A 27,499-nucleotide genomic window follows, 5' to 3' on the forward strand; every position below is an offset into this window, starting at 1 on the left:
GCTCAGAGCCTATTATGACACGCGCAGCCAGCGTTCCATTGCCACATTCCGTCTACTGCAGGCGGGATACCTGGATGGCTGAATGTCACTGAGAAGCTCACAGAGACCGCCATAAGCAACAGTTTAAAAGAATGCCACAGACTAATCAACCAAACTTTTTGGGTTGGTTTCTCTTTTATAGTCTGCAGGCATTAAATGAAAGAAGTCAGTGTTCCAGCAGAGGGAGACAACGTTTCAGAAAAGGCATTGTAGCAAACCAAAAAAGAAATTTTAAGCGCAGCAGAGTAACCAGCTCACATACCTGTTAGCTCAGGTGAGTTTAAAAGGCTGCTGTTGATAACAAGGGCATTTGCTAAATAGATGGTGTGTGTGCAACAATATACTGAAAGGTCAATTATATTGTGCAGCTTATCTCACCACCTGTAGTTATTTAGGTGAAAGCTCCAAAATGCTTGCCTAATATGTTTGTTTATCCAAAAGGAAGTATAGAGGGAGAGCTAGATAGATAGCATTGCATTACATTACATTACATGGCAATGCAATGCACAGTTGCTGAAGTTGAACCAAAATGAGCTTGTCATCTGGCTTCTGCAACTTTTAACATGAAAAATCCAATGAGGAGAAGAAAAGCAAAGCCAAAGAGTCCATCCCAAAATCCGACAAACAAGCAAAATGAACAAAAAGCATTGAATTCAATTCTTTCTGATTTTAGAAACTGCATTAAAGAAGGGGTGCACCGGTCCTGGAGATACTGCAATACCAGGTCAATGCGTGGAGTGGACAGAGCAAGCTCTTTTTCCATCTCCCTGTTCTAAAAATCCATTTAATATATGGTCCCCAGATAGGGGACGTATCAGATATTAAACTGATAAGAACAGATACTACACTTGATCTTAGCCAAAAGGCCGAGAAGCGATAACCAGAATTGGTTTCCGACTACGGTGCCACCCAAGGATTCTGAAAAGTCCATTTGTGGAGATGGCCACCTGGACTCCCGTTAAGAAGACATGCTGTCAACCTCTAGATCCCTCACATGCCTGCACTTTTCGGCTTGCTGCTGCTGCAATCCACGCGTTTTAGATCTGCATAACTCCACCTCTTTTAGCACAGTACCCTCAACCCCCGGCTGTTCCCACCCGCCTCAACACCGTTGGAAGGGAGGAGAACCAATTAAGGCGGGGGGGGGGTGGAACGAGCAGCTGTCTACCCTTAGCAGGAGGGTTGCTGATTAATTACCTCTCCTGCTGCTGCTGCTGCTGGCTGTCCAGCAGCAGACTGAAGGTGGCTGCTGCTGTGCGCAGGTATATAAAGGCTCAGAGCCTATTATGACACGCGCAGCCAGCGTTCCATTGCCACATTCCGTCTACTGCAGGCGGGATACCTGGATGGCTGAATGTCACTGAGAAGCTCACAGAGACCGCCATAAGCAACAGTTTAAAAGAATGCCACAGACTAATCAACCAAACTTTTTGGGTTGGTTTCTCTTTTATAGTCTGCAGGCATTAAATGAAAGAAGTCAGTGTTCCAGCAGAGGGAGACAACGTTTCAGAAAAGGCATTGTAGCAAACCAAAAAAGAAATTTTAAGCGCAGCAGAGTAACCAGCTCACATACCTGTTAGCTCAGGTGAGTTTAAAAGGCTGCTGTTGATAACAAGGGCATTTGCTAAATAGATGGTGTGTGTGCAACAATATACTGAAAGGTCAATTATATTGTGCAGCTTATCTCACCACCTGTAGTTATTTAGGTGAAAGCTCCAAAATGCTTGCCTAATATGTCTGTTTATCCAAAAGGAAGTATAGAGGGAGAGCTAGATAGATAGCATTGCATTACATTACATTACATGGCAATGCAATGCACAGTTGCTGAAGTTGAACCAAAATGAGCTTGTCATCTGGCTTCTGCAACTTTTAACATGAAAAATCCAATGAGGAGAAGAAAAGCAAAGCCAAAGAGTCCATCCCAAAATCCGACAAACAAGCAAAATGAACAAAAAGCATTGAATTCAATTCTTTCTGATTTTAGAAACTGCATTAAAGAAGGGGTGCACCGGTCCTGGAGATACTGCAATACCAGGTCAATGCGTGGAGTGGACAGAGCAAGCTCTTTTTCCATCTCCCTGTTCTAAAAATCCATTTAATATATGGTCCCCAGATAGGGGACGTATCAGATATTAAACTGATAAGAACAGATACTACACTTGATCTTAGCCAAAAGGCCGAGAAGCGATAACCAGAATTGGTTTCCGACTACGGTGCCACCCAAGGATTCTGAAAAGTCCATTTGTGGAGATGGCCACCTGGACTCCCGTTAAGAAGACATGCTGTCAACCTCTAGATCCCTCACATGCCTGCACTTTTCGGCTTGCTGCTGCTGCAATCCACGCGTTTTAGATCTGCATAACTCCACCTCTTTTAGCACAGTACCCTCAACCCCCGGCTGTTCCCACCCGCCTCAACACCGTTGGAAGGGAGGAGAACCAATTAAGGCGGGGGGGGGGGTGGAACGAGCAGCTGTCTACCCTTAGCAGGAGGGTTGCTGATTAATTACCTCTCCTGCTGCTGCTGCTGCTGGCTGTCCAGCAGCAGACTGAAGGTGGCTGCTGCTGTGCGCAGGTATATAAAGGCTCAGAGCCTATTATGACACGCGCAGCCAGCGTTCCATTGCCACATTCCGTCTACTGCAGGCGGGATACCTGGATGGCTGAATGTCACTGAGAAGCTCACAGAGACCGCCATAAGCAACAGTTTAAAAGAATGCCACAGACTAATCAACCAAACTTTTTGGGTTGGTTTCTCTTTTATAGTCTGCAGGCATTAAATGAAAGAAGTCAGTGTTCCAGCAGAGGGAGACAACGTTTCAGAAAAGGCATTGTAGCAAACCAAAAAAGAAATTTTAAGCGCAGCAGAGTAACCAGCTCACATACCTGTTAGCTCAGGTGAGTTTAAAAGGCTGCTGTTGATAACAAGGGCATTTGCTAAATAGATGGTGTGTGTGCAACAATATACTGAAAGGTCAATTATATTGTGCAGCTTATCTCACCACCTGTAGTTATTTAGGTGAAAGCTCCAAAATGCTTGCCTAATATGTTTGTTTATCCAAAAGGAAGTATAGAGGGAGAGCTAGATAGATAGCATTGCATTACATTACATTACATGGCAATGCAATGCACAGTTGCTGAAGTTGAACCAAAATGAGCTTGTCATCTGGCTTCTGCAACTTTTAACATGAAAAATCCAATGAGGAGAAGAAAAGCAAAGCCAAAGAGTCCATCCCAAAATCCGACAAACAAGCAAAATGAACAAAAAGCATTGAATTCAATTCTTTCTGATTTTAGAAACTGCATTAAAGAAGGGGTGCACCGGTCCTGGAGATACTGCAATACCAGGTCAATGCGTGGAGTGGACAGAGCAAGCTCTTTTTCCATCTCCCTGTTCTAAAAATCCATTTAATATATGGTCCCCAGATAGGGGACGTATCAGATATTAAACTGATAAGAACAGATACTACACTTGATCTTAGCCAAAAGGCCGAGAAGCGATAACCAGAATTGGTTTCCGACTACGGTGCCACCCAAGGATTCTGAAAAGTCCATTTGTGGAGATGGCCACCTGGACTCCCGTTAAGAAGACATGCTGTCAACCTCTAGATCCCTCACATGCCTGCACTTTTCGGCTTGCTGCTGCTGCAATCCACGCGTTTTAGATCTGCATAACTCCACCTCTTTTAGCACAGTACCCTCAACCCCCGGCTGTTCCCACCCGCCTCAACACCGTTGGAAGGGAGGAGAACCAATTAAGGCGGGGGGGGGGGTGGAACGAGCAGCTGTCTACCCTTAGCAGGAGGGTTGCTGATTATTTACCTCTCCTGCTGCTGCTGCTGCTGGCTGTCCAGCAGCAGACTGAAGGTGGCTGCTGCTGTGCGCAGGTATATAAAGGCTCAGAGCCTATTATGACACGCGCAGCCAGCGTTCCATTGCCACATTCCGTCTACTGCAGGTGGGATACCTGGATGGCTGAATGTCACTGAGAAGCTCACAGAGACCGCCATAAGCAACAGTTTAAAAGAATGCCACAGACTAATCAACCAAACTTTTTGGGTTGGTTTCTCTTTTATAGTCTGCAGGCATTAAATGAAAGAAGTCAGTGTTCCAGCAGAGGGAGACAACGTTTCAGAAAAGGCATTGTAGCAAACCAAAAAAGAAATTTTAAGCGCAGCAGAGTAACCAGCTCACATACCTGTTAGCTCAGGTGAGTTTAAAAGGCTGCTGTTGATAACAAGGGCATTTGCTAAATAGATGGTGTGTGTGCAACAATATACTGAAAGGTCAATTATATTGTGCAGCTTATGTCACCACCTGTAGTTATTTAGGTGAAAGCTCCAAAATGCTTGCCTAATATGTTTGTTTATCCAAAAGGAAGTATAGAGGGAGAGCTAGATAGATAGCATTGCATTACATTACATTACATGGCAATGCAATGCACAGTTGCTGAAGTTGAACCAAAATGAGCTTGTCATCTGGCTTCTGCAACTTTTAACATGAAAAATCCAATGAGGAGAAGAAAAGCAAAGCCAAAGAGTCCATCCCAAAATCCGACAAACAAGCAAAATGAACAAAAAGCATTGAATTCAATTCTTTCTGATTTTAGAAACTGCATTAAAGAAGGGGTGCACCGGTCCTGGAGATACTGCAATACCAGGTCAATGCGTGGAGTGGACAGAGCAAGCTTTTTTTCCATCTCCCTGTTCTAAAAATCCATTTAATATATGGTCCCCAGATAGGGGACGTATCAGATATTAAACTGATAAGAACAGATACTACACTTGATCTTAGCCAAAAGGCCGAGAAGCGATAACCAGAATTGGTTTCCGACTACGGTGCCACCCAAGGATTCTGAAAAGTCCATTTGTGGAGATGGCCACCTGGACTCTCGTTAAGAAGACATGCTGTCAACCTCTAGATCCCTCACATGCCTGCACTTTTCGGCTTGCTGCTGCTGCAATCCACGCGTTTTAGATCTGCATAACTCCACCTCTTTTAGCACAGTACCCTCAACCCCCGGCTGTTCCCACCCGCCTCAACACCGTTGGAAGGGAGGAGAACCAATTAAGGCGGGGGGGGGGGGTGGAACGAGCAGCTGTCTACCCTTAGCAGGAGGGTTGCTGATTAATTACCTCTCCTGCTGCTGCTGCTGCTGGCTGTCCAGCAGCAGACTGAAGGTGGCTGCTGCTGTGCACAGGTATATAAAGGCTCAGAGCCTATTATGACACGCGCAGCCAGCGTTCCATTGCCACATTCCGTCTACTGCAGGCGGGATACCTGGATGGCTGAATGTCACTGAGAAGCTCACAGAGACCGCCATAAGCAACAGTTTAAAAGAATGCCACAGACTAATCAACCAAACTTTTTGGGTTGGTTTCTCTTTTATAGTCTGCAGGCATTAAATGAAAGAAGTCAGTGTTCCAGCAGAGGGAGACAACGTTTCAGAAAAGGCATTGTAGCAAACCAAAAAAGAAATTTTAAGCGCAGCAGAGTAACCAGCTCACATACCTGTTAGCTCAGGTGAGTTTAAAAGGCTGCTGTTGATAACAAGGGCATTTGCTAAATAGATGGTGTGTGTGCAACAATATACTGAAAGGTCAATTATATTGTGCAGCTTATCTCACCACCTGTAGTTATTTAGGTGAAAGCTCCAAAATGCTTGCCTAATATGTTTGTTTATCCAAAAGGAAGTATAGAGGGAGAGCTAGATAGATAGCATTGCATTACATTACATTACATGGCAATGCAATGCACAGTTGCTGAAGTTGAACCAAAATGAGCTTGTCATCTGGCTTCTGCAACTTTTAACATGAAAAATCCAATGAGGAGAAGAAAAGCAAAGCCAAAGAGTCCATCCCAAAATCCGACAAACAAGCAAAATGAACAAAAAGCATTGAATTCAATTCTTTCTGATTTTAGAAACTGCATTAAAGAAGGGGTGCACCGGTCCTGGAGATACTGCAATACCAGGTCAATGCGTGGAGTGGACAGAGCAAGCTCTTTTTCCATCTCCCTGTTCTAAAAATCCATTTAATATATGGTCCCCAGATAGGGGACGTATCAGATATTAAACTGATAAGAACAGATACTACACTTGATCTTAGCCAAAAGGCCGAGAAGCGATAACCAGAATTGGTTTCCGACTACGGTGCCACCCAAGGATTCTGAAAAGTCCATTTGTGGAGATGGCCACCTGGACTCCCGTTAAGAAGACATGCTGTCAACCTCTAGATCCCTCACATGCCTGCACTTTTCGGCTTGCTGCTGCTGCAATCCACGCGTTTTAGATCTGCATAACTCCACCTCTTTTAGCACAGTACCCTCAACCCCCGGCTGTTCCCACCCGCCTCAACACCGTTGGAAGGGAGGAGAACCAATTAAGGCGGGGGGGGGGGTGGAACGAGCAGCTGTCTACCCTTAGCAGGAGGGTTGCTGATTAATTACCTCTCCTGCTGCTGCTGCTGCTGGCTGTCCAGCAGCAGACTGAAGGTGGCTGCTGCTGTGCGCAGGTATATAAAGGCTCAGAGCCTATTATGACACGCGCAGCCAGCGTTCCATTGCCACATTCCGTCTACTGCAGGCGGGATACCTGGATGGCTGAATGTCACTGAGAAGCTCACAGAGACCGCCATAAGCAACAGTTTAAAAGAATGCCACAGACTAATCAACCAAACTTTTTGGGTTGGTTTCTCTTTTATAGTCTGCAGGCATTAAATGAAAGAAGTCAGTGTTCCAGCAGAGGGAGACAACGTTTCAGAAAAGGCATTGTAGCAAACCAAAAAAGAAATTTTAAGCGCAGCAGAGTAACCAGCTCACATACCTGTTAGCTCAGGTGAGTTTAAAAGGCTGCTGTTGATAACAAAGGCATTTGCTAAATAGATGGTGTGTGTGCAACAATATACTGAAAGGTCAATTATATTGTGCAGCTTATCTCACCACCTGTAGTTATTTAGGTGAAAGCTCCAAAATGCTTGCCTAATATGTTTGTTTATCCAAAAGGAAGTATAGAGGGAGAGCTAGATAGATAGCATTGCATTACATTACATTACATGGCAATGCAATGCACAGTTGCTGAAGTTGAACCAAAATGAGCTTGTCATCTGGCTTCTGCAACTTTTAACATGAAAAATCCAATGAGGAGAAGAAAAGCAAAGCCAAAGAGTCCATCCCAAAATCCGACAAACAAGCAAAATGAACAAAAAGCATTGAATTCAATTCTTTCTGATTTTAGAAACTGCATTAAAGAAGGGGTGCACCGGTCCTGGAGATACTGCAATACCAGGTCAATGCGTGGAGTGGACAGAGCAAGCTCTTTTTCCATCTCCCTGTTCTAAAAATCCATTTAATATATGGTCCCCAGATAGGGGACGTATCAGATATTAAACTGATAAGAACAGATACTACACTTGATCTTAGCCAAAAGGCCGAGAAGCGATAACCAGAATTGGTTTCCGACTACGGTGCCACCCAAGGATTCTGAAAAGTCCATTTGTGGAGATGGCCACCTGGACTCCCGTTAAGAAGACATGCTGTCAACCTCTAGATCCCTCACATGCCTGCACTTTTCGGCTTGCTGCTGCTGCAATCCACGCGTTTTAGATCTGCATAACTCCACCTCTTTTAGCACAGTACCCTCAACCCCCGGCTGTTCCCACCCGCCTCAACACCGTTGGAAGGGAGGAGAACCAATTAAGGCGGGGGGGGGGGGTGGAACGAGCAGCTGTCTACCCTTAGCAGGAGGGTTGCTGATTAATTACCTCTCCTGCTGCTGCTGCTGCTGGCTGTCCAGCAGCAGACTGAAGGTGGCTGCTGCTGTGCGCAGGTATATAAAGGCTCAGAGCCTATTATGACACGCGCAGCCAGCGTTCCATTGCCACATTCCGTCTACTGCAGGCGGGATACCTGGATGGCTGAATGTCACTGAGAAGCTCACAGAGACCGCCATAAGCAACAGTTTAAAAGAATGCCACAGACTAATCAACCAAACTTTTTGGGTTGGTTTCTCTTTTATAGTCTGCAGGCATTAAATGAAAGAAGTCAGTGTTCCAGCAGAGGGAGACAACGTTTCAGAAAAGGCATTGTAGCAAACCAAAAAAGAAATTTTAAGCGCAGCAGAGTAACCAGCTCACATACCTGTTAGCTCAGGTGAGTTTAAAAGGCTGCTGTTGATAACAAGGGCATTTGCTAAATAGATGGTGTGTGTGCAACAATATACTGAAAGGTCAATTATATTGTGCAGCTTATCTCACCACCTGTAGTTATTTAGGTGAAAGCTCCAAAATGCTTGCCTAATATGTCTGTTTATCCAAAAGGAAGTATAGAGGGAGAGCTAGATAGATAGCATTGCATTACATTACATTACATGGCAATGCAATGCACAGTTGCTGAAGTTGAACCAAAATGAGCTTGTCATCTGGCTTCTGCAACTTTTAACATGAAAAATCCAATGAGGAGAAGAAAAGCAAAGCCAAAGAGTCCATCCCAAAATCCGACAAACAAGCAAAATGAACAAAAAGCATTGAATTCAATTCTTTCTGATTTTAGAAACTGCATTAAAGAAGGGGTGCACCGGTCCTGGAGATACTGCAATACCAGGTCAATGCGTGGAGTGGACAGAGCAAGCTCTTTTTCCATCTCCCTGTTCTAAAAATCCATTTAATATATGGTCCCCAGATAGGGGACGTATCAGATATTAAACTGATAAGAACAGATACTACACTTGATCTTAGCCAAAAGGCCGAGAAGCGATAACCAGAATTGGTTTCCGACTACGGTGCCACCCAAGGATTCTGAAAAGTCCATTTGTGGAGATGGCCACCTGGACTCCCGTTAAGAAGACATGCTGTCAACCTCTAGATCCCTCACATGCCTGCACTTTTCGGCTTGCTGCTGCTGCAATCCACGCGTTTTAGATCTGCATAACTCCACCTCTTTTAGCACAGTACCCTCAACCCCCGGCTGTTCCCACCCGCCTCAACACCGTTGGAAGGGAGGAGAACCAATTAAGGCGGGGGGGGGGGTGGAACGAGCAGCTGTCTACCCTTAGCAGGAGGGTTGCTGATTAATTACCTCTCCTGCTGCTGCTGCTGCTGGCTGTCCAGCAGCAGACTGAAGGTGGCTGCTGCTGTGCGCAGGTATATAAAGGCTCAGAGCCTATTATGACACGCGCAGCCAGCGTTCCATTGCCACATTCCGTCTACTGCAGGCGGGATACCTGGATGGCTGAATGTCACTGAGAAGCTCACAGAGACCGCCATAAGCAACAGTTTAAAAGAATGCCACAGACTAATCAACCAAACTTTTTGGGTTGGTTTCTCTTTTATAGTCTGCAGGCATTAAATGAAAGAAGTCAGTGTTCCAGCAGAGGGAGACAACGTTTCAGAAAAGGCATTGTAGCAAACCAAAAAAGAAATTTTAAGCGCAGCAGAGTAACCAGCTCACATACCTGTTAGCTCAGGTGAGTTTAAAAGGCTGCTGTTGATAACAAGGGCATTTGCTAAATAGATGGTGTGTGTGCAACAATATACTGAAAGGTCAATTATATTGTGCAGCTTATCTCACCACCTGTAGTTATTTAGGTGAAAGCTCCAAAATGCTTGCCTAATATGTCTGTTTATCCAAAAGGAAGTATAGAGGGAGAGCTAGATAGATAGCATTGCATTACATTACATTACATGGCAATGCAATGCACAGTTGCTGAAGTTGAACCAAAATGAGCTTGTCATCTGGCTTCTGCAACTTTTAACATGAAAAATCCAATGAGGAGAAGAAAAGCAAAGCCAAAGAGTCCATCCCAAAATCCGACAAACAAGCAAAATGAACAAAAAGCATTGAATTCAATTCTTTCTGATTTTAGAAACTGCATTAAAGAAGGGGTGCACCGGTCCTGGAGATACTGCAATACCAGGTCAATGCGTGGAGTGGACAGAGCAAGCTCTTTTTCCATCTCCCTGTTCTAAAAATCCATTTAATATATGGTCCCCAGATAGGGGACGTATCAGATATTAAACTGATAAGAACAGATACTACACTTGATCTTAGCCAAAAGGCCGAGAAGCGATAACCAGAATTGGTTTCCGACTACGGTGCCACCCAAGGATTCTGAAAAGTCCATTTGTGGAGATGGCCACCTGGACTCCCGTTAAGAAGACATGCTGTCAACCTCTAGATCCCTCACATGCCTGCACTTTTCGGCTTGCTGCTGCTGCAATCCACGCGTTTTAGATCTGCATAACTCCACCTCTTTTAGCACAGTACCCTCAACCCCCGGCTGTTCCCACCCGCCTCAACACCGTTGGAAGGGAGGAGAACCAATTAAGGCGGGGGGGGGGGTGGAACGAGCAGCTGTCTACCCTTAGCAGGAGGGTTGCTGATTAATTACCTCTCCTGCTGCTGCTGCTGCTGGCTGTCCAGCAGCAGACTGAAGGTGGCTGCTGCTGTGCGCAGGTATATAAAGGCTCAGAGCCTATTATGACACGCGCAGCCAGCGTTCCATTGCCACATTCCGTCTACTGCAGGCGGGATACCTGGATGGCTGAATGTCACTGAGAAGCTCACAGAGACCGCCATAAGCAACAGTTTAAAAGAATGCCACAGACTAATCAACCAAACTTTTTGGGTTGGTTTCTCTTTTATAGTCTGCAGGCATTAAATGAAAGAAGTCAGTGTTCCAGCAGAGGGAGACAACGTTTCAGAAAAGGCATTGTAGCAAACCAAAAAAGAAATTTTAAGTGCAGCAGAGTAACCAGCTCACATACCTGTTAGCTCAGGTGAGTTTAAAAGGCTGCTGTTGATAACAAGGGCATTTGCTAAATAGATGGTGTGTGTGCAACAATATACTGAAAGGTCAATTATATTGTGCAGCTTATCTCACCACCTGTAGTTATTTAGGTGAAAGCTCCAAAATGCTTGCCTAATATGTCTGTTTATCCAAAAGGAAGTATAGAGGGAGAGCTAGATAGATAGCATTGCATTACATTACATTACATGGCAATGCAATGCACAGTTGCTGAAGTTGAACCAAAATGAGCTTGTCATCTGGCTTCTGCAACTTTTAACATGAAAAATCCAATGAGGAGAAGAAAAGCAAAGCCAAAGAGTCCATCCCAAAATCCGACAAACAAGCAAAATGAACAAAAAGCATTGAATTCAATTCTTTCTGATTTTAGAAACTGCATTAAAGAAGGGGTGTCCCGGTCCTGGAGATACTGCAATACCAGGTCAATGCGTGGAGTGGACAGAGCAAGCTCTTTTTCCATCTCCCTGTTCTAAAAATCCATTTAATATATGGTCCCCAGATAGGGGACGTATCAGATATTAAACTGATAAGAACAGATACTACACTTGATCTTAGCCAAAAGGCCGAGAAGCGATAACCAGAATTGGTTTCCGACTACGGTGCCACCCAAGGATTCTGAAAAGTCCATTTGTGGAGATGGCCACCTGGACTCCCGTTAAGAAGACATGCTGTCAACCTCTAGATCCCTCACATGCCTGCACTTTTCGGCTTGCTGCTGCTGCAATCCACGCGTTTTAGATCTGCATAACTCCACCTCTTTTAGCACAGTACCCTCAACCCCCGGCTGTTCCCACCCGCCTCAACACCGTTGGAAGGGAGGAGAACCAATTAAGGCGGGGGGGGGGGGGTGGAACGAGCAGCTGTCTACCCTTAGCAGGAGGGTTGCTGATTAATTACCTCTCCTGCTGCTGCTGCTGCTGGCTGTCCAGCAGCAGACTGAAGGTGGCTGCTGCTGTGCGCAGGTATATAAAGGCTCAGAGCCTATTATGACACGCGCAGCCAGCGTTCCATTGCCACATTCCGTCTACTGCAGGCGGGATACCTGGATGGCTGAATGTCACTGAGAAGCTCACAGAGACCGCCATAAGCAACAGTTTAAAAGAATGCCACAGACTAATCAACCAAACTTTTTGGGTTGGTTTCTCTTTTATAGTCTGCAGGCATTAAATGAAAGAAGTCAGTGTTCCAGCAGAGGGAGACAACGTTTCAGAAAAGGCATTGTAGCAAACCAAAAAAGAAATTTTAAGCGCAGCAGAGTAACCAGCTCACATACCTGTTAGCTCAGGTGAGTTTAAAAGTCTGCTGTTGATAACAAGGGCATTTGCTAAATAGATGGTGTGTGTGCAACAATATACTGAAAGGTCAATTATATTGTGCAGCTTATCTCACCACCTGTAGTTATTTAGGTGAAAGCTCCAAAATGCTTGCCTAATATGTCTGTTTATCCAAAAGGAAGTATAGAGGGAGAGCTAGATAGATAGCATTGCATTACATTACATTACATGGCAATGCAATGCACAGTTGCTGAAGTTGAACCAAAATGAGCTTGTCATCTGGCTTCTGCAACTTTTAACATGAAAAATCCAATGAGGAGAAGAAAAGCAAAGCCAAAGAGTCCATCCCAAAATCCGACAAACAAGCAAAATGAACAAAAAGCATTGAATTCAATTCTTTCTGATTTTAGAAACTGCATTAAAGAAGGGGTGCACCGGTCCTGGAGATACTGCAATACCAGGTCAATGCGTGGAGTGGACAGAGCAAGCTCTTTTTCCATCTCCCTGTTCTAAAAATCCATTTAATATATGGTCCCCAGATAGGGGACGTATCAGATATTAAACTGATAAGAACAGATACTACACTTGATCTTAGCCAAAAGGCCGAGAAGCGATAACCAGAATTGGTTTCCGACTACGGTGCCACCCAAGGATTCTGAAAAGTCCATTTGTGGAGATGGCCACCTGGACTCCCGTTAAGAAGACATGCTGTCAACCTCTAGATCCCTCACATGCCTGCACTTTTCGGCTTGCTGCTTCTGCAATCCACGCGTTTTAGATCTGCATAACTCCACCTCTTTTAGCACAGTACCCTCAACCCCCGGCTGTTCCCACCCGCCTCAACACCGTTGGAAGGGAGGAGAACCAATTAAGGCGGGGGGGGTGGAACGAGCAGCTGTCTACCCTTAGCAGGAGGGTTGCTGATTAATTACCTCTCCTGCTGCTGCTGCTGCTGGCTGTCCAGCAGCAGACTGAAGGTGGCTGCTGCTGTGCGCAGGTATATAAAGGCTCAGAGCCTATTATGACACGCGCAGCCAGCGTTCCATTGCCACATTCCGTCTACTGCAGGCGGGATACCTGGATGGCTGAATGTCACTGAGAAGCTCACAGAGACCGCCATAAGCAACAGTTTAAAAGAATGCCACAGACTAATCAACCAAACTTTTTGGGTTGGTTTATCTTTTATAGTCTGCAGGCATTAAATGAAAGAAGTCAGTGTTCCAGCAGAGGGAGACAACGTTTCAGAAAAGGCATTGTAGCAAACCAAAAAAGAAATTTTAAGCGCAGCAGAGTAACCAGCTCACATACCTGTTAGCTCAGGTGAGTTTAAAAGGCTGCTGTTGATAACAAGGGCATTTGCTAAATAGATGGTGTGTGTGCAACAATATACTGAAAGGTCAATTATATTGTGCAGCTTATCTCACCACCTGTAGTTATTTAGGTGAAAGCTCCAAAATGCTTGCCTAATATGTCTGTTTATCCAAAAGGAAGTATAGAGGGAGAGCTAGATAGATAGCATTGCATTACATTACATTACATGGCAATGCAATGCACAGTTGCTGAAGTTGAACCAAAATGAGCTTGTCATCTGGCTTCTGCAACTTTTAACATGAAAAATCCAATGAGGAGAAGAAAAGCAAAGCCAAAGAGTCCATCCCAAAATCCGACAAACAAGCAAAATGAACAAAAAGCATTGAATTCAATTCTTTCTGATTTTAGAAACTGCATTAAAGAAGGGGTGCACCGGTCCTGGAGATACTGCAATACCAGGTCGATGCGTGGAGTGGACAGAGCAAGCTCTTTTTCCATCTCCCTGTTCTAAAAATCCATTTAATATATGGTCCCCAGATAGGGGACGTATCAGATATTAAACTGATAAGAACAGATACTACACTTGATCTTAGCCAAAAGGCCGAGAAGCGATAACCAGAATTGGTTTCCGACTACGGTGCCACCCAAGGATTCTGAAAAGTCCATTTGTGGAGATGGCCACCTGGACTCCCGTTAAGAAGACATGCTGTCAACCTCTAGATCCCTCACATGCCTGCACTTTTCGGCTTGCTGCTGCTGCAATCCACGCGTTTTAGATCTGCATAACTCCACCTCTTTTAGCACAGTACCCTCAACCCCCGGCTGTTCCCACCCGCCTCAACACCGTTGGAAGGGAGGAGAACCAATTAAGGCGGGGGGGGGGGTGGAACGAGCAGCTGTCTACCCTTAGCAGGAGGGTTGCTGATTAATTACCTCTCCTGCTGCTGCTGCTGCTGGCTGTCCAGCAGCAGACTGAAGGTGGCTGCTGCTGTGCGCAGGTATATAAAGGCTCAGAGCCTATTATGACACGCGCAGCCAGCGTTCCATTGCCACATTCCGTCTACTGCAGGCGGGATACCTGGATGGCTGAATGTCACTGAGAAGCTCACAGAGACCGCCATAAGCAACAGTTTAAAAGAATGCCACAGACTAATCAACCAAACTTTTTGGGTTGGTTTCTCTTTTATAGTCTGCAGGCATTAAATGAAAGAAGTCAGTGTTCCAGCAGAGGGAGACAACGTTTCAGAAAAGGCATTGTAGCAAACCAAAAAAGAAATTTTAAGCGCAGCAGAGTAACCAGCTCACATACCTGTTAGCTCAGGTGAGTTTAAAAGGCTGCTGTTGATAACAAGGGCATTTGCTAAATAGATGGTGTGTGTGCAACAATATACTGAAAGGTCAATTATATTGTGCAGCTTATCTCACCACCTGTAGTTATTTAGGTGAAAGCTCCAAAATGCTTGCCTAATATGTCTGTTTATCCAAAAGGAAGTATAGAGGGAGAGCTAGATAGATAGCATTGCATTACATTACATTACATGGCAATGCAATGCACAGTTGCTGAAGTTGAACCAAAATGAGCTTGTCATCTGGCTTCTGCAACTTTTAACATGAAAAATCCAATGAGGAGAAGAAAAGCAAAGCCAAAGAGTCCATCCCAAAATCCGACAAACAAGCAAAATGAACAAAAAGCATTGAATTCAATTCTTTCTGATTTTAGAAACTGCATTAAAGAAGGGGTGCACCGGTCCTGGAGATACTGCAATACCAGGTCAATGCGTGGAGTGGACAGAGCAAGCTCTTTTTCCATCTCCCTGTTCTAAAAATCCATTTAATATATGGTCCCCAGATAGGGGACGTATCAGATATTAAACTGATAAGAACAGATACTACACTTGATCTTAGCCAAAAGGCCGAGAAGCGATAACCAGAATTGGTTTCCGACTACGGTGCCACCCAAGGATTCTGAAAAGTCCATTTGTGGAGATGGCCACCTGGACTCCCGTTAAGAAGACATGCTGTCAACCTCTAGATCCCTCACATGCCTGCACTTTTCGGCTTGCTGCTGCTGCAATCCACGCGTTTTAGATCTGCATAACTCCACCTCTTTTAGCACAGTACCCTCAACCCCCGGCTGTTCCCACCCGCCTCAACACCGTTGGAAGGGAGGAGAACCAATTAAGGCGGGGGGGGGGTGGAACGAGCAGCTGTCTACCCTTAGCAGGAGGGTTGCTGATTAATTACCTCTCCTGCTGCTGCTGCTGCTGGCTGTCCAGCAGCAGACTGAAGGTGGCTGCTGCTGTGTGCAGGTATATAAAGGCTCAGAGCCTATTATGACACGCGCAGCCAGCGTTCCATTGCCACATTCCGTCTACTGCAGGCGGGATACCTGGATGGCTGAATGTCACTGAGAAGCTCACAGAGACCGCCATAAGCAACAGTTTAAAAGAATGCCACAGACTAATCAACCAAACTTTTTGGGTTGGTTTCTCTTTTATAGTCTGCAGGCATTAAATGAAAGAAGTCAGTGTTCCAGCAGAGGGAGACAACGTTTCAGAAAAGGCATTGTAGCAAACCAAAAAAGAAATTTTAAGCGCAGCAGAGTAACCAGCTCACATACCTGTTAGCTCAGGTGAGTTTAAAAGGCTGCTGTTGATAACAAGGGCATTTGCTAAATAGATGGTGTGTGTGCAACAATATACTGAAAGGTCAATTATATTGTGCAGCTTATCTCACCACCTGTAGTTATTTAGGTGAAAGCTCCAAAATGCTTGCCTAATATGTCTGTTTATCCAAAAGGAAGTATAGAGGGAGAGCTAGATAGATAGCATTGCATTACATTACATTACATGGCAATGCAATGCACAGTTGCTGAAGTTGAACCAAAATGAGCTTGTCATCTGGCTTCTGCAACTTTTAACATGAAAAATCCAATGAGGAGAAGAAAAGCAAAGCCAAAGAGTCCATCCCAAAATCCGACAAACAAGCAAAATGAACAAAAAGCATTGAATTCAATTCTTTCTGATTTTAGAAACTGCATTAAAGAAGGGGTGCACCGGTCCTGGAGATACTGCAATACCAGGTCAATGCGTGGAGTGGACAGAGCAAGCTCTTTTTCCATCTCCCTGTTCTAAAAATCCATTTAATATATGGTCCCCAGATAGGGGACGTATCAGATATTAAACTGATAAGAACAGATACTACACTTGATCTTAGCCAAAAGGCCGAGAAGCGATAACCAGAATTGGTTTCCGACTACGGTGCCACCCAAGGATTCTGAAAAGTCCATTTGTGGAGATGGCCACCTGGACTCCCGTTAAGAAGACATGCTGTCAACCTCTAGATCCCTCACATGCCTGCACTTTTCGGCTTGCTGCTGCTGCAATCCACGCGTTTTAGATCTGCATAACTCCACCTCTTTTAGCACAGTACCCTCAACCCCCGGCTGTTCCCACCCGCCTCAACACCGTTGGAAGGGAGGAGAACCAATTAAGGCGGGGGGGGGGGGTGGAACGAGCAGCTGTCTACCCTTAGCAGGAGGGTTGCTGATTAATTACCTCTCCTGCTGCTGCTGCTGCTGGCTGTCCAGCAGCAGACTGAAGGTGGCTGCTGCTGTGCGCAGGTATATAAAGGCTCAGAGCCTATTATGACACGCGCAGCCAGCGTTCCATTGCCACATTCCGTCTACTGCAGGCGGGATACCTGGATGGCTGAATGTCACTGAGAAGCTCACAGAGACCGCCATAAGCAACAGTTTAAAAGAATGCCACAGACTAATCAACCAAACTTTTTGGGTTGGTTTCTCTTTTATAGTCTGCAGGCATTAAATGAAAGAAGTCAGTGTTCCAGCAGAGGGAGACAACGTTTCAGAAAAGGCATTGTAGCAAACCAAAAAAGAAATTTTAAGCGCAGCAGAGTAACCAGCTCACATACCTGTTAGCTCAGGTGAGTTTAAAAGGCTGCTGTTGATAACAAGGGCATTTGCTAAATAGATGGTGTGTGTGCAACAATATACTGAAAGGTCAATTATATTGTGCAGCTTATCTCACCACCTGTAGTTATTTAGGTGAAAGCTCCAAAATGCTTGCCTAATATGTCTGTTTATCCAAAAGGAAGTATAGAGGGAGAGCTAGATAGATAGCATTGCATTACATTACATTACATGGCAATGCAATGCACAGTTGCTGAAGTTGAACCAAAATGAGCTTGTCATCTGGCTTCTGCAACTTTTAACATGAAAAATCCAATGAGGAGAAGAAAAGCAAAGCCAAAGAGTCCATCCCAAAATCCGACAAACAAGCAAAATGAACAAAAAGCATTGAATTCAATTCTTTCTGATTTTAGAAACTGCATTAAAGAAGGGGTGCACCGGTCCTGGAGATACTGCAATACCAGGTCAATGCGTGGAGTGGACAGAGCAAGCTCTTTTTCCATCTCCCTGTTCTAAAAATCCATTTAATATATGGTCCCCAGATAGGGGACGTATCAGATATTAAACTGATAAGAACAGATACTACACTTGATCTTAGCCAAAAGGCCGAGAAGCGATAACCAGAATTGGTTTCCGACTACGGTGCCACCCAAGGATTCTGAAAAGTCCATTTGTGGAGATGGCCACCTGGACTCCCGTTAAGAAGACATGCTGTCAACCTCTAGATCCCTCACATGCCTGCACTTTTCGGCTTGCTGCTGCTGCAATCCACGCGCTTTAGATCTGCATAACTCCACCTCTTTTAGCACAGTACCCTCAACCCCCGGCTGTTCCCACCCGCCTCAACACCGTTGGAAGGGAGGAGAACCAATTAAGGCGGGGGGGGGGTGGAACGAGCAGCTGTCTACCCTTAGCAGGAGGGTTGCTGATTAATTACCTCTCCTGCTGCTGCTGCTGGCTGTCCAGCAGCAGACTGAAGGTGGCTGCTGCTGTGCGCAGGTATATAAAGGCTCAGAGCCTATTATGACACGCGCAGCCAGCGTTCCATTGCCACATTCCGTCTACTGCAGGCGGGATACCTGGATGGCTGAATGTCACTGAGAAGCTCACAGAGACCGCCATAAGCAACAGTTTAAAAGAATGCCACAGACTAATCAACCAAACTTTTTGGGTTGGTTTCTCTTTTATAGTCTGCAGGCATTAAATGAAAGAAGTCAGTGTTCCAGCAGAGGGAGACAACGTTTCAGAAAAGGCATTGTAGCAAACCAAAAAAGAAATTTTAAGCGCAGCAGAGTAACCAGCTCACATACCTGTTAGCTCAGGTGAGTTTAAAAGGCTGCTGTTGATAACAAGGGCATTTGCTAAATAGATGGTGTGTGTGCAACAATATACTGAAAGGTCAATTATATTGTGCAGCTTATCTCACCACCTGTAGTTATTTAGGTGAAAGCTCCAAAATGCTTGCCTAATATGTCTGTTTATCCAAAAGGAAGTATAGAGGGAGAGCTAGATAGATAGCATTGCATTACATTACATTACATGGCAATGCAATGCACAGTTGCTGAAGTTGAACCAAAATGAGCTTGTCATCTGGCTTCTGCAACTTTTAACATGAAAAATCCAATGAGGAGAAGAAAAGCAAAGCCAAAGAGTCCATCCCAAAATCCGACAAACAAGCAAAATGAACAAAAAGCATTGAATTCAATTCTTTCTGATTTTAGAAACTGCATTAAAGAAGGGGTGCACCGGTCCTGGAGATACTGCAATACCAGGTCAATGCGTGGAGTGGACAGAGCAAGCTCTTTTTCCATCTCCCTGTTCTAAAAATCCATTTAATATATGGTCCCCAGATAGGGGACGTATCAGATATTAAACTGATAAGAACAGATACTACACTTGATCTTAGCCAAAAGGCCGAGAAGCGATAACCAGAATTGGTTTCCGACTACGGTGCCACCCAAGGATTCTGAAAAGTCCATTTGTGGAGATGGCCACCTGGACTCCCGTTAAGAAGACATGCTGTCAACCTCTAGATCCCTCACATGCCTGCACTTTTCGGCTTGCTGCTGCTGCAATCCACGCGTTTTAGATCTGCATAACTCCACCTCTTTTAGCACAGTACGCTCAACCCCCGGCTGTTCCCACCCGCCTCAACACCGTTGGAAGGGAGGAGAACCAATTAAGGCGGGGGGGGGGTGGAACGAGCAGCTGTCTACCCTTAGCAGGAGGGTTGCTGATTAATTACCTCTCCTGCTGCTGCTGCTGCTGGCTGTCCAGCAGCAGACTGAAGGTGGCTGCTGCTGTGCGCAGGTATATAAAGGCTCAGAGCCTATTATGACACGCGCAGCCAGCGTTCCATTGCCACATTCCGTCTACTGCAGGCGGGATACCTGGATGGCTGAATGTCACTGAGAAGCTCACAGAGACCGACATAAGCAACAGTTTAAAAGAATGCCACAGACTAATCAACCAAACTTTTTGGGTTGGTTTCTCTTTTATAGTCTGCAGGCATTAAATGAAAGAAGTCAGTGTTCCAGCAGAGGGAGACAACGTTTCAGAAAAGGCATTGTAGCAAACCAAAAAAGAAATTTTAAGCGCAGCAGAGTAACCAGCTCACATACCTGTTAGCTCAGGTGAGTTTAAAAGGCTGCTGTTGATAACAAGGGCATTTGCTAAATAGATGGTGTGTGTGCAACAATATACTGAAAGGTCAATTATATTGTGCAGCTTATCTCACCACCTGTAGTTATTTAGGTGAAAGCTCCAAAATGCTTGCCTAATATGTCTGTTTATCCAAAAGGAAGTATAGAGGGAGAGCTAGATAGATAGCATTGCATTACATTACATTACATGGCAATGCAATGCACAGTTGCTGAAGTTGAACCAAAATGAGCTTGTCATCTGGCTTCTGCAACTTTTAACATGAAAAATCCAATGAGGAGAAGAAAAGCAAAGCCAAAGAGTCCATCCCAAAATCCGACAAACAAGCAAAATGAACAAAAAGCATTGAATTCAATTCTTTCTGATTTTAGAAACTGCATTAAAGAAGGGGTGCACCGGTCCTGGAGATACTGCAATACCAGGTCAATGCGTGGAGTGGACAGAGCAAGCTCTTTTTCCATCTCCCTGTTCTAAAAATCCATTTAATATATGGTCCCCAGATAGGGGACGTATCAGATATTAAACTGATAAGAACAGATACTACACTTGATCTTAGCCAAAAGGCCGAGAAGCGATAACCAGAATTGGTTTCCGACTACGGTGCCACCCAAGGATTCTGAAAAGTCCATTTGTGGAGATGGCCACCTGGACTCCCGTTAAGAAGACATGCTGTCAACCTCTAGATCCCTCACATGCCTGCACTTTTCGGCTTGCTGCTGCTGCAATCCACGCGTTTTAGATCTGCATAACTCCACCTCTTTTAGCACAGTACCCTCAACCCCCGGCTGTTCCCACCCGCCTCAACACCGTTGGAAGGGAGGAGAACCAATTAAGGCGGGGGGGGGTGGAACGAGCAGCTGTCTACCCTTAGCAGGAGGGTTGCTGATTAATTACCTCTCCTGCTGCTGCTGCTGCTGGCTGTCCAGCAGCAGACTGAAGGTGGCTGCTGCTGTGCGCAGGTATATAAAGGCTCAGAGCCTATTATGACACGCGCAGCCAGCGTTCCATTGCCACATTCCGTCTACTGCAGGCGGGATACCTGGATGGCTGAATGTCACTGAGAAGCTCACAGAGACCGCCATAAGCAACAGTTTAAAAGAATGCCACAGACTAATCAACCAAACTTTTTGGGTTGGTTTCTCTTTTATAGTCTGCAGGCATTAAATGAAAGAAGTCAGTGTTCCAGCAGAGGGAGACAACGTTTCAGAAAAGGCATTGTAGCAAACCAAAAAAGAAATTTTAAGCGCAGCAGAGTAACCAGCTCACATACCTGTTAGCTCAGGTGAGTTTAAAAGGCTGCTGTTGATAACAAGGGCATTTGCTAAATAGATGGTGTGTGTGCAACAATATACTGAAAGGTCAATTATATTGTGCAGCTTATCTCACCACCTGTAGTTATTTAGGTGAAAGCTCCAAAATGCTTGCCTAATATGTCTGTTTATCCAAAAGGAAGTATAGAGGGAGAGCTAGATAGATAGCATTGCATTACATTACATTACATGGCAATGCAATGCACAGTTGCTGAAGTTGAACCAAACTGAGCTTGTCATCTGGCTTCTGCAACTTTTAACATGAAAAATCCAATGAGGAGAAGAAAAGCAAAGCCAAAGAGTCCATCCCAAAATCCGACAAACAAGCAAAATGAACAAAAAGCATTGAATTCAATTCTTTCTGATTTTAGAAACTGCATTAAAGAAGGGGTGCACCGGTCCTGGAGATACTGCAATACCAGGTCAATGCGTGGAGTGGACAGAGCAAGCTCTTTTTCCATCTCCCTGTTCTAAAAATCCATTTAATATATGGTCCCCAGATAGGGGACGTATCAGATATTAAACTGATAAGAACAGATACTACACTTGATCTTAGCCAAAAGGCCGAGAAGCGATAACCAGAATTTGTTTCCGACTACGGTGCCACCCAAGGATTCTGAAAAGTCCATTTGTGGAGATGGCCACCTGGACTCCCGTTAAGAAGACATGCTGTCAACCTCTAGATCCCTCACATGCCTGCACTTTTCGGCTTGCTGCTGCTGCAATCCACGCGTTTTAGATCTGCATAACTCCACCTCTTTTAGCACAGTACCCTCAACCCCCGGCTGTTCCCACCCGCCTCAACACCGTTGGAAGGGAGGAGAACCAATTAAGGCGGGGGGGGGGGGGGTGGAACGAGCAGCTGTCTACCCTTAGCAGGAGGGTTGCTGATTAATTACCTCTCCTGCTGCTGCTGCTGCTGGCTGTCCAGCAGCAGACTGAAGGTGGCTGCTGCTGTGCGCAGGTATATAAAGGCTCAGAGCCTATTATGACACGCGCAGCCAGCGTTCCATTGCCACATTCCGTCTACTGCAGGCGGGATACCTGGATGGCTGAATGTCACTGAGAAGCTCACAGAGACCGCCATAAGCAACAGTTTAAAAGAATGCCACAGACTAATCAACCAAACTTTTTGGGTTGGTTTCTCTTTTATAGTCTGCAGGCATTAAATGAAAGAAGTCAGTGTTCCAGCAGAGGGAGACAACGTTTCAGAAAAGGCATTGTAGCAAACCAAAAAAGAAATTTTAAGCGCAGCAGAGTAACCAGCTCACATACCTGTTAGCTCAGGTGAGTTTAAAAGGCTGCTGTTGATAACAAGGGCATTTGCTAAATAGATGGTGTGTGTGCAACAATATACTGAAAGGTCAATTATATTGTGCAGCTTATCTCACCACCTGTAGTTATTTAGGTGAAAGCTCCAAAATGCTTGCCTAATATGTCTGTTTATACAAAAGGAAGTATAGAGGGAGAGCTAGATAGATAGCATTGCATTACATTACATTACATGGCAATGCAATGCACAGTTGCTGAAGTTGAACCAAAATGAGCTTGTCATCTGGCTTCTGCAACTTTTAACATGAAAAATCCAATGAGGAGAAGGAAAGCAAAGCCAAAGAGTCCATCCCAAAATCCGACAAACAAGCAAAATGAACAAAAAGCATTGAATTCAATTCTTTCTGATTTTAGAAACTGCATTAAAGAAGGGGTGCACCGGTCCTGGAGATACTGCAATACCAGGTCAATGCGTGGAGTGGACAGAGCAAGCTCTTTTTCCATCTCCCTGTTCTAAAAATCCATTTAATATATGGTCCCCAGATAGGGGACGTATCAGATATTAAACTGATAAGAACAGATACTACACTTGATCTTAGCCAAAAGGCCGAGAAGCGATAACCAGAATTGGTTTCCGACTACGGTGCCACCCAAGGATTCTGAAAAGTCCATTTGTGGAGATGGCCACCTGGACTCCCGTTAAGAAGACATGCTGTCAACCTCTAGATCCCTCACATGCCTGCACTTTTCGGCTTGCTGCTGCTGCAATCCACGCGTTTTAGATCTGCATAACTCCACCTCTTTTAGCACAGTACCCTCAACCCCCGGCTGTTCCCACCCACCTCAACACCGTTGGAAGGGAGGAGAACCAATTAAGGCGGGGGGGGGGGGGGTGGAACGAGCAGCTGTCTACCCTTAGCAGGAGGGTTGCTGATTAATTACCTCTCCTGCTGCTGCTGCTGCTGGCTGTCCAGCAGCAGACTGAAGGTGGCTGCTGCTGTGCGCAGGTATATAAAGGCTCAGAGCCTATTATGACACGCGCAGCCAGCGTTCCATTGCCACATTCCGTCTACTGCAGGCGGGATACCTGGATGGCTGAATGTCACTGAGAAGCTCACAGAGACCGCCATAAGCAACAGTTTAAAAGAATGCCACAGACTAATCAACCAAACTTTTTGGGTTGGTTTCTCTTTTATAGTCTGCAGGCATTAAATGAAAGAAGTCAGTGTTCCAGCAGAGGGAGACAACGTTTCAGAAAAGGCATTGTAGCAAACCAAAAAAGAAATTTTAAGCGCAGCAGAGTAACCAGCTCACATACCTGTTAGCTCAGGTGAGTTTAAAAGGCTGCTGTTGATAACAAGGGCATTTGCTAAATAGATGGTGTGTGTGCAACAATATACTGAAAGGTCAATTATATTGTGCAGCTTATCTCACCACCTGTAGTTATTTAGGTGAAAGCTCCAAAATGCTTGCCTAATATGTCTGTTTATACAAAAGGAAGTATAGAGGGAGAGCTAGATAGATAGCATTGCATTACATTACATTACATGGCAATGCAATGCACAGTTGCTGAAGTTGAACCAAAATGAGCTTGTCATCTGGCTTCTGCAACTTTTAACATGAAAAATCCAATGAGGAGAAGGAAAGCAAAGCCAAAGAGTCCATCCCAAAATCCGACAAACAAGCAAAATGAACAAAAAGCATTGAATTCAATTCTTTCTGATTTTAGAAACTGCATTAAAGAAGGGGTGCACCGGTCCTGGAGATACTGCAATACCAGGTCAATGCGTGGAGTGGACAGAGCAAGCTCTTTTTCCATCTCCCTGTTCTAAAAATCCATTTAATATATGGTCCCCAGATAGGGGACGTATCAGATATTAAACTGATAAGAACAGATACTACACTTGATCTTAGCCAAAAGGCCGAGAAGCGATAACCAGAATTGGTTTCCGACTACGGTGCCACCCAAGGATTCTGAAAAGTCCATTTGTGGAGATGGCCACCTGGACTCCCGTTAAGAAGACATGCTGTCAACCTCTAGATCCCTCACATGCCTGCACTTTTCGGCTTGCTGCTGCTGCAATCCACGCGTTTTAGATCTGCATAACTCCACCTCTTTTAGCACAGTACCCTCAACCCCCGGCTGTTCCCACCCGCCTCAACACCGTTGGAAGGGAGGAGAACCAATTAAGGCGGGGGGGGGGGGGGGGTGGAACGAGCAGCTGTCTACCCTTAGCAGGAGGGTTGCTGATTAATTACCTCTCCTGCTGCTGCTGCTGCTGGCTGTCCAGCAGCAGACTGAAGGTGGCTGCTGCTGTGCGCAGGTATATAAAGGCTCAGAGCCTATTATGACACGCGCAGCCAGCGTTCCATTGCCACATTCCGTCTACTGCAGGCGGGATACCTGGATGGCTGAATGTCACTGAGAAGCTCACAGAGACCGCCATAAGCAACAGTTTAAAAGAATGCCACAGACTAATCAACCAAACTTTTTGGGTTGGTTTCTCTTTTATAGTCTGCAGGCATTAAATGAAAGAAGTCAGTGTTCCAGCAGAGGGAGACAACGTTTCAGAAAAGGCATTGTAGCAAACCAAAAAAGAAATTTTAAGCGCAGCAGAGTAACCAGCTCACATACCTGTTAGCTCAGGTGAGTTTAAAAGGCTGCTGTTGATAACAAGGGCATTTGCTAAATAGATGGTGTGTGTGCAACAATATACTGAAAGGTCAATTATATTGTGCAGCTTATCTCACCACCTGTAGTTATTTAGGTGAAAGCTCCAAAATGCTTGCCTAATATGTCTGTTTATCCAAAAGGAAGTATAGAGGGAGAGCTAGATAGATAGCATTGCATTACATTACATTACATGGCAATGCAATGCACAGTTGCTGAAGTTGAACCAAAATGAGCTTGTCATCTGGCTTCTGCAACTTTTAACATGAAAAATCCAATGAGGAGAAGAAAAGCAAAGCCAAAGAGTCCATCCCAAAATCCGACAAACAAGCAAAATGAACAAAAAGCATTGAATTCAATTCTTTCTGATTTTAGAAACTGCATTAAAGAAGGGGTGCACCGGTCCTGGAGATACTGCAATACCAGGTCAATGCGTGGAGTGGACAGAGCAAGCTCTTTTTCCATCTCCCTGTTCTAAAAATCCATTTAATATATGGTCCCCAGATAGGGGACGTATCAGATATTAAACTGATAAGAACAGATACTACACTTGATCTTAGCCAAAAGGCCGAGAAGCGATAACCAGAATTGGTTTCCGACTACGGTGCCACCCAAGGATTCTGAAAAGTCCATTTGTGGAGATGGCCACCTGGACTCCCGTTAAGAAGACATGCTGTCAACCTCTAGATCCCTCACATGCCTGCACTTTTCGGCTTGCTGCTGCTGCAATCCACGCGTTTTAGATCTGCATAACTCCACCTCTTTTAGCACAGTACCCTCAACCCCCGGCTGTTCCCACCCGCCTCAACACCGTTGGAAGGGAGGAGAACCAATTAAGGCGGGGGGGGGGGTGGAACGAGCAGCTGTCTACCCTTAGCAGGAGGGTTGCTGATTAATTACCTCTCCTGCTGCTGCTGCTGCTGGCTGTCCAGCAGCAGACTGAAGGTGGCTGCTGCTGTGCGCAGGTATATAAAGGCTCAGAGCCTATTATGACACGCGCAGCCAGCGTTCCATTGCCACATTCCGTCTACTGCAGGCGGGATACCTGGATGGCTGAATGTCACTGAGAAGCTCACAGAGACCGCCATAAGCAACAGTTTAAAAGAATGCCACAGACTAATCAACCAAACTTTTTGGGTTGGTTTCTCTTTTATAGTCTGCAGGCATTAAATGAAAGAATTCAGTGTTCCAGCAGAGGGAGACAACGTTTCAGAAAAGGCATTGTAGCAAACCAAAAAAGAAATTTTAAGCGCAGCAGAGTAACCAGCTCACATACCTGTTAGCTCAGGTGAGTTTAAAAGGCTGCTGTTGATAACAAGGGCATTTGCTAAATAGATGGTGTGTGTGCAACAATATACTGAAAGGTCAATTATATTGTGCAGCTTATCTCACCACCTGTAGTTATTTAGGTGAAAGCTCCAAAATGCTTGCCTAATATGTCTGTTTATCCAAAAGGAAGTATAGAGGGAGAGCTAGATAGATAGCATTGCATTACATTACATTACATGGCAATGCAATGCACAGTTGCTGAAGTTGAACCAAAATGAGCTTGTCATCTGGCTTCTGCAACTTTTAACATGAAAAATCCAATGAGGAGAAGAAAAGCAAAGTCAAAGAGTCCATCCCAAAATCCGACAAACAAGCAAAATGAACAAAAAGCATTGAATTCAATTCTTTCTGATTTTAGAAACTGCATTAAAGAAGGGGTGCACCGGTCCTGGAGATACTGCAATACCAGGTCAATGCGTGGAGTGGACAGAGCAAGCTCTTTTTCCATCTCCCTGTTCTAAAAATCCATTTAATATATGGTCCCCAGATAGGGGACGTATCAGATATTAAACTGATAAGAACAGATACTACACTTGATCTTAGCCAAAAGGCCGAGAAGCGATAACCAGAATTGGTTTCCGACTACGGTGCCACCCAAGGATTCTGAAAAGTCCATTTGTGGAGATGGCCACCTGGACTCCCGTTAAGAAGACATGCTGTCAACCTCTAGATCCCTCACATGCCTGCACTTTTCGGCTTGCTGCTGCTGCAATCCACGCGTTTTAGATCTGCATAACTCCACCTCTTTTAGCACAGTACCCTCAACCCCCGGCTGTTCCCACCCGCCTCAACACCGTTGGAAGGGAGGAGAACCAATTAAGGCGGGGGGGGTGGGGGTGGAACGAGCAGCTGTCTACCCTTAGCAGGAGGGTTGCTGATTAATTACCTCTCCTGCTGCTGC

General features: G+C 45.1%; 21 non-coding genes across 21 annotated transcripts; all 21 read right to left on the bottom strand.

Moving 5' to 3' along the window:
- Positions 1–726: 726 nt before the first annotated feature.
- On the bottom strand, positions 727–917 carry LOC141191032 (U2 spliceosomal RNA). The gene has a single exon (XR_012265036.1). It is a non-coding gene; the product is annotated as a U2 spliceosomal RNA (small nuclear RNA).
- Positions 918–2,037: 1,120 nt separating this feature from the next.
- LOC141191034 (U2 spliceosomal RNA) lies at positions 2,038–2,228 on the bottom strand. Its single transcript, XR_012265038.1, has one exon. It is a non-coding gene; the product is annotated as a U2 spliceosomal RNA (small nuclear RNA).
- A 1,121-nt stretch (positions 2,229–3,349) lies between these two features.
- LOC141191035 (U2 spliceosomal RNA) lies at positions 3,350–3,540 on the bottom strand. The gene has a single exon (XR_012265039.1). It is a non-coding gene; the product is annotated as a U2 spliceosomal RNA (small nuclear RNA).
- A 1,121-nt stretch (positions 3,541–4,661) lies between these two features.
- LOC141184803 (U2 spliceosomal RNA) lies at positions 4,662–4,852 on the bottom strand. The gene has a single exon (XR_012259524.1). It is a non-coding gene; the product is annotated as a U2 spliceosomal RNA (small nuclear RNA).
- A 1,122-nt stretch (positions 4,853–5,974) lies between these two features.
- Positions 5,975–6,165, bottom strand: LOC141191036 (U2 spliceosomal RNA). Its single transcript, XR_012265040.1, has one exon. It is a non-coding gene; the product is annotated as a U2 spliceosomal RNA (small nuclear RNA).
- Positions 6,166–7,286: 1,121 nt separating this feature from the next.
- On the bottom strand, positions 7,287–7,477 carry LOC141191037 (U2 spliceosomal RNA). The gene has a single exon (XR_012265041.1). It is a non-coding gene; the product is annotated as a U2 spliceosomal RNA (small nuclear RNA).
- A 1,122-nt stretch (positions 7,478–8,599) lies between these two features.
- On the bottom strand, positions 8,600–8,790 carry LOC141191038 (U2 spliceosomal RNA). The gene has a single exon (XR_012265042.1). It is a non-coding gene; the product is annotated as a U2 spliceosomal RNA (small nuclear RNA).
- A 1,121-nt stretch (positions 8,791–9,911) lies between these two features.
- On the bottom strand, positions 9,912–10,102 carry LOC141191039 (U2 spliceosomal RNA). The gene has a single exon (XR_012265043.1). It is a non-coding gene; the product is annotated as a U2 spliceosomal RNA (small nuclear RNA).
- Positions 10,103–11,223: 1,121 nt separating this feature from the next.
- Positions 11,224–11,414, bottom strand: LOC141185489 (U2 spliceosomal RNA). The gene has a single exon (XR_012260147.1). It is a non-coding gene; the product is annotated as a U2 spliceosomal RNA (small nuclear RNA).
- Positions 11,415–12,537: 1,123 nt separating this feature from the next.
- On the bottom strand, positions 12,538–12,728 carry LOC141191040 (U2 spliceosomal RNA). Its single transcript, XR_012265044.1, has one exon. It is a non-coding gene; the product is annotated as a U2 spliceosomal RNA (small nuclear RNA).
- Positions 12,729–13,846: 1,118 nt separating this feature from the next.
- LOC141187382 (U2 spliceosomal RNA) lies at positions 13,847–14,037 on the bottom strand. The gene has a single exon (XR_012261573.1). It is a non-coding gene; the product is annotated as a U2 spliceosomal RNA (small nuclear RNA).
- A 1,121-nt stretch (positions 14,038–15,158) lies between these two features.
- LOC141191041 (U2 spliceosomal RNA) lies at positions 15,159–15,349 on the bottom strand. The gene has a single exon (XR_012265045.1). It is a non-coding gene; the product is annotated as a U2 spliceosomal RNA (small nuclear RNA).
- Positions 15,350–16,469: 1,120 nt separating this feature from the next.
- Positions 16,470–16,660, bottom strand: LOC141191042 (U2 spliceosomal RNA). Its single transcript, XR_012265046.1, has one exon. It is a non-coding gene; the product is annotated as a U2 spliceosomal RNA (small nuclear RNA).
- Positions 16,661–17,782: 1,122 nt separating this feature from the next.
- On the bottom strand, positions 17,783–17,973 carry LOC141191043 (U2 spliceosomal RNA). Its single transcript, XR_012265047.1, has one exon. It is a non-coding gene; the product is annotated as a U2 spliceosomal RNA (small nuclear RNA).
- A 1,117-nt stretch (positions 17,974–19,090) lies between these two features.
- LOC141191045 (U2 spliceosomal RNA) lies at positions 19,091–19,281 on the bottom strand. The gene has a single exon (XR_012265049.1). It is a non-coding gene; the product is annotated as a U2 spliceosomal RNA (small nuclear RNA).
- A 1,120-nt stretch (positions 19,282–20,401) lies between these two features.
- On the bottom strand, positions 20,402–20,592 carry LOC141191046 (U2 spliceosomal RNA). The gene has a single exon (XR_012265050.1). It is a non-coding gene; the product is annotated as a U2 spliceosomal RNA (small nuclear RNA).
- Positions 20,593–21,711: 1,119 nt separating this feature from the next.
- Positions 21,712–21,902, bottom strand: LOC141191047 (U2 spliceosomal RNA). Its single transcript, XR_012265051.1, has one exon. It is a non-coding gene; the product is annotated as a U2 spliceosomal RNA (small nuclear RNA).
- Positions 21,903–23,026: 1,124 nt separating this feature from the next.
- LOC141191048 (U2 spliceosomal RNA) lies at positions 23,027–23,217 on the bottom strand. Its single transcript, XR_012265052.1, has one exon. It is a non-coding gene; the product is annotated as a U2 spliceosomal RNA (small nuclear RNA).
- A 1,124-nt stretch (positions 23,218–24,341) lies between these two features.
- Positions 24,342–24,532, bottom strand: LOC141191049 (U2 spliceosomal RNA). Its single transcript, XR_012265053.1, has one exon. It is a non-coding gene; the product is annotated as a U2 spliceosomal RNA (small nuclear RNA).
- Positions 24,533–25,658: 1,126 nt separating this feature from the next.
- On the bottom strand, positions 25,659–25,849 carry LOC141191050 (U2 spliceosomal RNA). The gene has a single exon (XR_012265054.1). It is a non-coding gene; the product is annotated as a U2 spliceosomal RNA (small nuclear RNA).
- Positions 25,850–26,970: 1,121 nt separating this feature from the next.
- Positions 26,971–27,161, bottom strand: LOC141191051 (U2 spliceosomal RNA). The gene has a single exon (XR_012265055.1). It is a non-coding gene; the product is annotated as a U2 spliceosomal RNA (small nuclear RNA).
- Positions 27,162–27,499: the final 338 nt, after the last annotated feature.

This window comes from Phyllobates terribilis, unplaced genomic scaffold, assembly GCF_046119375.1.
Source record: "Phyllobates terribilis strain yellow unplaced genomic scaffold, ASM4611937v1 Scaffold_40__1_contigs__length_11209783, whole genome shotgun sequence".
Classification (NCBI taxonomy): Eukaryota; Metazoa; Chordata; class Amphibia; order Anura; family Dendrobatidae; genus Phyllobates; species Phyllobates terribilis.